The sequence below is a fragment of the Lolium perenne genome, chromosome 1 (assembly GCF_019359855.2).
Source record: "Lolium perenne isolate Kyuss_39 chromosome 1, Kyuss_2.0, whole genome shotgun sequence".
In the NCBI taxonomy this organism is placed as follows: Eukaryota; Viridiplantae; Streptophyta; class Magnoliopsida; order Poales; family Poaceae; genus Lolium; species Lolium perenne.
The window spans coordinates 97,907,501-97,915,791 of NC_067244.2; positions in this window are offsets into that span (position 1 = coordinate 97,907,501).

The following is an 8,291-nucleotide window of genomic DNA, read 5'->3' on the forward strand; positions in this document are numbered from 1 at the left end:
TCAATTTAAAATAATTTATAGAATTTAAGTTATGTCGAAACTACTCAAGTCCTCATATTTAGACTTGAATACTTGTAAATAGTTTTATAAGTTTTAGGCACTGATGTTAATGGACAGACATCAATAAGTTTCATTTGTAAGAGGAATCATTTGATTTAAATTTGTAGAATTTGAACCATGCAGAAAATACTCAAACTTACATATTTAAATTTGAATATAAAAAAACAATTCAAAAGTCAAATTTTATTGCACCACTGTGTTTTCCTCGTTTTTGTGAGTTCAACAACATATTATTTGTTAGAATTCAATTTTCCAAACATTAGTTATGAATTTTACATGATTAAACATGTCGCGGTTAAATTTTGATGTTGTACGAAAAGTTGTCCGGAAAACTTTATCTGATGGAAAAACTCTCTACAGGAAAGTGGTAGAGAATTTAATTATAAACTCAATGCAAGAAGAATCATCTAAAACTGGGTTGTGGATCATTTGATATGGAATTTCAAAGTTCGTCGTGCGCTAGCACAAATAGTGCAAACTGATCGATCGGTCACTGTGTTCGTGCATGTGCTGACACCGGATTCAGTTAATGGGTTAACATGGACCGTTCAAATAAGATCTAACAGCCTAGGATGAATAAATTCAATCTAATGAAGTGTATATACCGGCCTTACAGTGGTTGCAGCATTTGAGGATGTCCGACCGCGCTGCTGGTTTGCTCGAGCGGTGGACGACGGCGGCGTTCTGGTAGTTCTCCAACATGGGCAAGGCGTGGACGTGAAGCAGCAGACGATTTCCGTCAGTTCCTGTTCTCGGTGTAGTTCAGCCAGTACGGGCGGCTGATGTCGGCGGACGGTGGCGGAACTCCGGTGGTGTTGGGTGGCATCTCCGGTGGTCTGCAGTTGAGGGGAAAGCGTCAAGACGAGGCGTCGAAGCAGGACGTGCATATTTGAAGAAATAGGAGGAGGCAGGAACTCTTGGAGTCCTTGGAATCGAGCTCCAATGGCGGCGGCGGCTTGGAACTCCGGCGAGCAAAATTAGGGTTTCAAAGGGAAAAATACGGAGGAGATGTTGGTGTATTTATATACGGAGTTTGGTGGCCGGCGGCAACGGAATCGGAGTGAAATCAGCGATGAAATCCGGATTTTACCGAGGCTGTTAGAACGCGTACGCGAGGCTGACTCATGCTTGAGGTTGGAGATGACCAATGGGTCCCACCGATTAGAGAAAGAAAAAAAATACAGCGTGGGGTTAGCTCACGTGCTGGCCTGTCTGCTGCGTGCCTTGCTCGGCCGTTTGGCATGCGGCCCCTGGCTGGTCGGTTGACTTTTTTTTTCTCTTCTTTTCTTTTCTTCCTTTTCTAGTTTCTGTTTTCTTTTATAGATTTATTAGTTTTAGACTGTCAATTTAACTTAAATAAATCCGTAAAATTTGTAAATTTCCTAGTAAGATTTTTGGACACCAAAATACAAGAGTAGACTTTTATGCACGAGGCCTTATAGGCTATTTAGGAAATCTAGAAACATAATTTGGATTTTACAAAATCAAGCAATTAAAATATTTCACGAAATGGAAACCTTTCGCAGGTTTTATTTTAAACATGGATTTTTACATTGAAGTTGAAAATGACTCAAATGACTATAAAACTATTTTTTGGTCAAAACCAAATTACAAAATGTTATGATGCATATAATGTCTTATATGGCTATTGAGCAAAAGTAAAAAAAAAAAGGCTTTAAGTTCTTTTGGGTAAAACGAGTTTTTCAACATTTTGAAAACTAAACCTTCAGATATTTTCTTGTGGAGCCATTTGGCAAACTTTCAAAATAATTTTATGTTCAAAGAGAAAACCTAATCAAAAAGTTTGAAACCTACTTCACAAGGTTAAGAAAACAATTCTAAACAAAAAAAATAAATAGTTTCTTCTAAAATCTATATAAGATATAGAATATGAATTATATTTTCTCCTTTGAATCAAGTCCTCAAAAGTTTCTTTTCATTCATAATTTTCAACAAAGTCAAGCGATTCAATCAACTTAAATTATTAATTTTTTTTACATTCCAAATTTTGGAAATTTTGGGATGTTACAGGCTGCCTACTTATACTGTGAGGCAGCTCGTTATCTTCTGGCAGCTAGTTGTGCAATCCTAGCAGAAATAAAGATACTTTAGCAAATTGAAATTGAAGGAAAATATAGTACAAGCTCAGTTCCTAGTTTTACTTGGGAACCAAAATCAGACATAAACATAAAACCTGGTCATTTATACATTGATTACTAAAAGTAAACCGGTGTGGATTCAATTAAAATACTATTTACATATGACCTATCATCAAAACAAATCTATTATCAACCACTATTTATGGGCGTCTAAACCTCTCAAAGATAAGAATTAAAAGTGCTTACAAATGCTATCACCTAAACTATAGTGTGTGTTGCCAGGGACATTTCTAAGAGACTTCAAAAATCATTGATCAACATTATTTTGAATTAAAGCTAGCCATACATGAGAATACATACTACATGAGCAACAACCAACACTCATATGAAGGGAAAGGTTTAACGAATTCATACTATCAACTAATTATTTTAGCAGTTTGCTTCTGCTCAAAATATAAGAAAACTGTACACAGAGAAAAAAATAGATATTGCATAGGCAGCTGCACTTAAAGTTAGCTCCCTCAAACCTCTGCCCTGCCATCACTCCACTAATTAACAATTTCTGCAGGTATATTAACCTTCACAAATTTTGTGTATCAATAAATTGTGTTAGCAGTCCGCTTCCGCTTAAAAATGTCAAAAAAAACTTGAACTGCAAAAAAAGATAGATACTACATATAGGTAGCTGTCCCAAATCCCTGCCCTGCCTGTAGCATCCTCCATTTCCAATATTGATAACTCTCCCCTTTCAAATATTGATAACTGACCATCTATTTTGTATGTCTTAGTAATTCACCAATGAGAAGAACTACCGGCAAAGAAGGAGAGTACATCAGTGCTGGATTAGAAACAACGTAAGCATCACCAAATACACAATTCTTGAGCTGACAAAGCTATACGCTACAATAAAAATAATGTATCTCAAACCAAACATACCTTGAGGAGAAGAGCATTGCAGGACTTCTCCGCAATCGCCTTTGCAACCCCTCTGCATGAAAGAGTGAAATAAACTAATGATATCAGCAAGGAAAATGAAAAGATAAAGAAAATGCATCTCAAAAAAGATAGAGCATACAATTGGGTTGGTAGAGCAGAAACATACCCACAGATTATTACTTTATTTCCATATAAACAGGGAATGAAAATGTTTCAACTTTATTTGCAGTATCAATGTTTCGGTTAATACAATTATAGCATGGTATGTAAACATTATCATAAACACAAAGATATATAATAATAACCATTTTATTATTGCCTCTTGGGCATATCTCCAACAGTCTCCCACTTGCACTAGAGTCAATAATCCAGTTTACATTTGTAAAGATATAACACCTTGGCCTTCCGGTGTTTAATCATGTTTTGCTCACAGGAGAGGTTTTAGTCAACGGATCTGACACGCTCAGAAACATATGTATTTTGTAATTCATTTGCGTCTCAACGCATCACTCATTTCCAAATGAGTCGGCATTAAATATGTTTGGTCTTCTGGTGGAACCTTAATTCCGCGGTCTGAAAAAAAGTCACTAATATTGTCATACACAATATAGCTTTAAAGTTCTGACACTATCGGAACTACACCAAGTTCTCAAAGAACTTCTCGACTCAACATCCTCAGTCATTGTCAAAACAATGACATGCTTTGCCTATGTTTGTAGAATCCGTCGCAATATTTAGATCTCATCTAAATCTAGCATAGATTTCATCTAGCTTATTGTGCTAACTTTTAATTAACACTTATCCTAATTGAGATTTGAAATTCATTTATATATGTGACCAAACCAATATCGGTGCAACACCTTACAGTGATTTGTTTGTCATTTCTTCATACAAAATTATATATATATCCTTGGTTCTTCTTAAGTACTCAAGAATATTGTTACTGATGAGGTCTAAGACCCCGTGTGTGGCCCGATCTCGCGGATTGACTTCGAAACCAAGGGGGAAGATGGGAAAACGCGAGGAACACGAAGAACACGGCGATGAACACGAGGAACTCCGAGACTCACGCACACACACACCCCGATACACCCGATGCTTACCTCCGTGGCTCGATGGACCACGCCAATAGAATCTCCGAGGAAGAGACACACGGTAGAATTCCCCGGGGAGAGATTGGGATTGGAGAAGAAGAGCTTGGTGAGGGAGAGAGAGTATCTTGTACTAGAATCTCACTCAACAAGTTCCAAATCAACAACCAAGGTGCCTTGATTACAGAGGGATGATACCCAAGGGAGACTAAGCTCAAATTTAGGTTTGAGTTCAAAACAAGTCTAACCCTAATCTGGAGGAAGGGGTGAGGTACTTATAGGTCCAGATTCGTACAGGGGTAAAATCGGCACTACATAAATTATCCTGGTCCATAGATGCGAAATCAACGGTTGAGATGAAGTCAACAGGGGCTTGGCCGGCAGTGCCGGTGATGGTTGGCCGCAGCGGTGAGGCCGCGGTGCCGCTGGTCCGAGGCAGCGGTGCCGCTGGTCACGTCTGCTGGAGGGGCCGGCGATGCGTGTCCAGGCCCGAGGCATGCGTGCGAAGTAGGCCGGCAGTGCCGTGGCTTGGGGCCGCAGCAGCCGGGTGAGCAGGCCGGCGATGCTGCACTGAGGCCGGCGATGCCGGTCTGAGTGGAGTCCTTCGGCGGCCACTCTTCTCCTCCTCCTTCCTCGTCCATCTTCGGGTCTGCTGCGACGTCCTTCTCTCGAGGTTTATATACTGATAACACAAAGCATATCGGCCCGAGGTAGCAGTCCGTCCAATGGGGTATCAAGATCAAGGGTAGTGAGGAGTGAGTTCACCTTATCATGTAGCGCTTTGACTCGGGCTCGTGTCATCGGTCCACTTGGGGGACTTGTTGGTCTTGGTGTAGCGACGTCGGTGACCGGGCTACATCATCTCCCCTTGGGAAAGAGTCGTCCTCGACTCTTGCACTTCCTCATCTCCATGATAGGGTGACAAATCCGAGACGTTGAACGTGTTGCTCACCAAGTACTTGGATGTTGGTATGTCGATGACGTAAGCGTTGTCGTTGATGCGTTTGAGGACCTTGAAGGGGCCATCTCCTCTTGGCTTGAGCTTGGAGTTGCGCTCATGGGGGAACCGTTCCTTCCGGAGGTGGATCCAAACGAGGTCTCCTTCTTCGAATATCCTTGCCTTCTTCTTGGCGTTGATGTGGTTGGCTTGACGAAGAACATGTGCTTGTATGGTTGCCCTTGTCTCTTCATGTAGTTTCTTGACGGCGGCGGCGCGCTTGTCGAAGTCCATGTTGATGCGCTCGTGGAGGGGAAGCGGAAGTATGTCGAGTGCCGTGTAAGGTTCGAAGCCGTAGACGACCATGAAGGGGCTCCTTGATGTAGTCTTGTGCTTGGCGCGGTTGTAGGCGAACTCGGCGTGAGGAAGGCACTCCTCCCATGACCTCAAGTTTTTCTTCACGAGGACCCGTAGGAGGGTGGAGAGGCTTCGATTGACCACTTCCGTTTGGCCATCCGTTTGCGGGTGCGATGATGATGAGAACAAGAGCTTGACTCCAAACTTCGCCATGATCGACTTCCAAAGATAGCTCATGAACTTGACGTCTCGATCCGACACAATGCTTTGCGGTACTCCATGTAGGCGAACGATTTCCCTGAAAAACAATGAAGCAATGTGTGAAGCATCGTCGCTCTTATGGCAAGGTATGAAGTGAGCCATCTTAGAGAATCTATCCACTACAACAAATATGGAATCATGACCATGCTTAGTGCGAGGCAAGCCTAGAACAGAAATCCATGCTAATATCGGTCCATGGTGCATAAGGAATAGGCAATGGTATGTAGAGACCATAAGGGTTGGAGGTAGACTTAGCTTGTAAGCATGTTGTGCACCGACGGCAAAGGCGCTCCACATCTCGCTTCATCTTTGGCCAATAGTAGTGGGTTGAGAGCATGGCATATGTCTTGTCACGGCCAAAGTGGCCCATAAGACCTCCTCCATGAGACTCTTGCAAAAGCAATTTTCGAAGCGAAGACGCGGGAATGCAAATCTTGTTGGCTTTGAACAAATAGCCATCATGCAAATAGAAATCATCCACTCCTCGCTCAACGGAGCACTTCTCAAAAATGGGAGCAAAGAAAGAATCGGAAGGATAGAGTTCTTTGATCTCTTCAAGTCCCAAAACATGAAAATCCAAACGAGTTAGCAAAAGGGTGTTTTTGCGGGAAAGAGCATCCGCCACAACATTGTCCTTGCCCTTCTTGTATTTGATCACATATGGGAAGGACTCAATGAACTCGACCCATTTTGCATGTCGTTTGTTCAAGTTGTGTTGGCTTTTCAAATATTTTAAGGACTCATGGTCGGAATGAATGATAAACTCTTTTGGCCAAAGATAGTGTTGCCAAACTTCAAGAACGCGAACCAAAGCGTAGAGCTCCTTGTCATATATAGGATAGTTGAGGCGTGCGCCATCCAACTTCTCACTATAGTATGCCACGGGTTTGCCCTCTTGCATAAGCACACCACCAATACCAAGCCCACTTGCGTCACACTCAATCTCAAAAGTTTTTGCAAAATTTGGAAGAACAAGAAGTGGAGCTTCGGTAAGTCGTTTCTTCAACTCATCAAAAGCATTTTGTTGGGCCTTGCCCCAAACAAATGGAACATTCTTTTGGTAAGTTCATTCAAAGGACACGCAATGGTGCTAAAGTCTTTGACAAAGCGGCGGTAAAACCCGGCAAGTCCATGGAAGCTTCGGACTTGGCCAACATTTGTAGGGGTAGGCCAATTATGGATGGCCTCCACCTTGGAAGAATCAACTTCAATCCCATTAGCGGAAACCACAAAACCAAGAAAAACCAATTTGTTTTGAGCAAATGTGCACTTGGGGAGGTTAGCATAAAGCTTTTCATGGCGCAAGATGCACAAGACTTCTCTCACATGTTGCACATGGTCCTCGAGGTTTTGCTATAAATAAGAATATCATCGAAGTAGACAACCACGCTCTTGCCAATGAGAGGACGCAAGATGTGATTCATGAGGCGCATGAAAGTAGATGGTGCATTGGAAAGACCAAAAGGCATAACGAGCCATTCATAGAGACCAAGTTTGGTCTTGAATGCCGTTTTCCATTCATCACCAATAGCCATGCGGATTTGATGGTAACCACTACGCAAATCGACTTTGGAGAAAATTGTGGCACCACTAAGTTCATCAAGCATGTCATCTAAACGCGGAATGGGATGGCGGTAACGGACGGTAATGGCATTGATGGGGCGACAATCCATACACATCCGTTGCGTCTCATCCGGTTTAGGCACAAGAATCACGGGAACCGCACAAGGGCTAAGGCTTTCTCGGACGTACCCTTTTGCGAGGAGATCTTGAATTTGGCGGTTGATCTCCTTGGTCTCTTCGGGGTTGGTGCGGTAGGCGGCACGGTTTGGAAGCGGAGCGCCGGTATGAGGTCGATGCGGTGTTCTATGCCGCGGAGTGGTGGTAGTCCATGAGGGAGCTCGTCGGGAAGACGTCTCGAAATTCCTGCAAAAGAGACAACAAAGACGGAGGAATGTTGGTTAAGTCGTTAGTCTCCGACGCGGTTCCCTTGCATATGAGCACATAGTGCAATATGGTGGATGGGTTCTCTTGGAGCTCTCTCCACTCACTCTTGGTGGCTAGAAGGACACTCTTGGGCTCACTCATATATGGCTTGTGGCGCTCACTCTCTTTGTGGTGGGTCGCTCCCTCTCCTCTCATCTCACTATGGTGGGTGCGGAGTTGTGCCCTCGCTAAAGCCTTCGCATTATCCGCGATGATTTGGCTAGGAGTCATCGGGCGCAACTCGAACTTCTTGTCGTTGACCTTGAAGGTGTATGTGTTGGAGAGTCCATCATGTATAGCCTTCTTGTCATATTGCCAAGGGCGGCCAAGCAACATGTGGCACACCGTCATGGGTACCACGTCACACTCGATGGTGTCCTCATAAGGGCCGATCTTGAAGTTGACGGTGACGGTATGTTGTATCTTGACGTTGCCCTTGTCACTCAACCATTGGATATGGTAGGGGTGAGGATGCTTGCGGAGAGTGAGGTGGAGCTTCTCACACAACTCGGTGCTCGCAAGGTTATGGCAACTTCCACCATCGATGATGACCTTGATAGACTT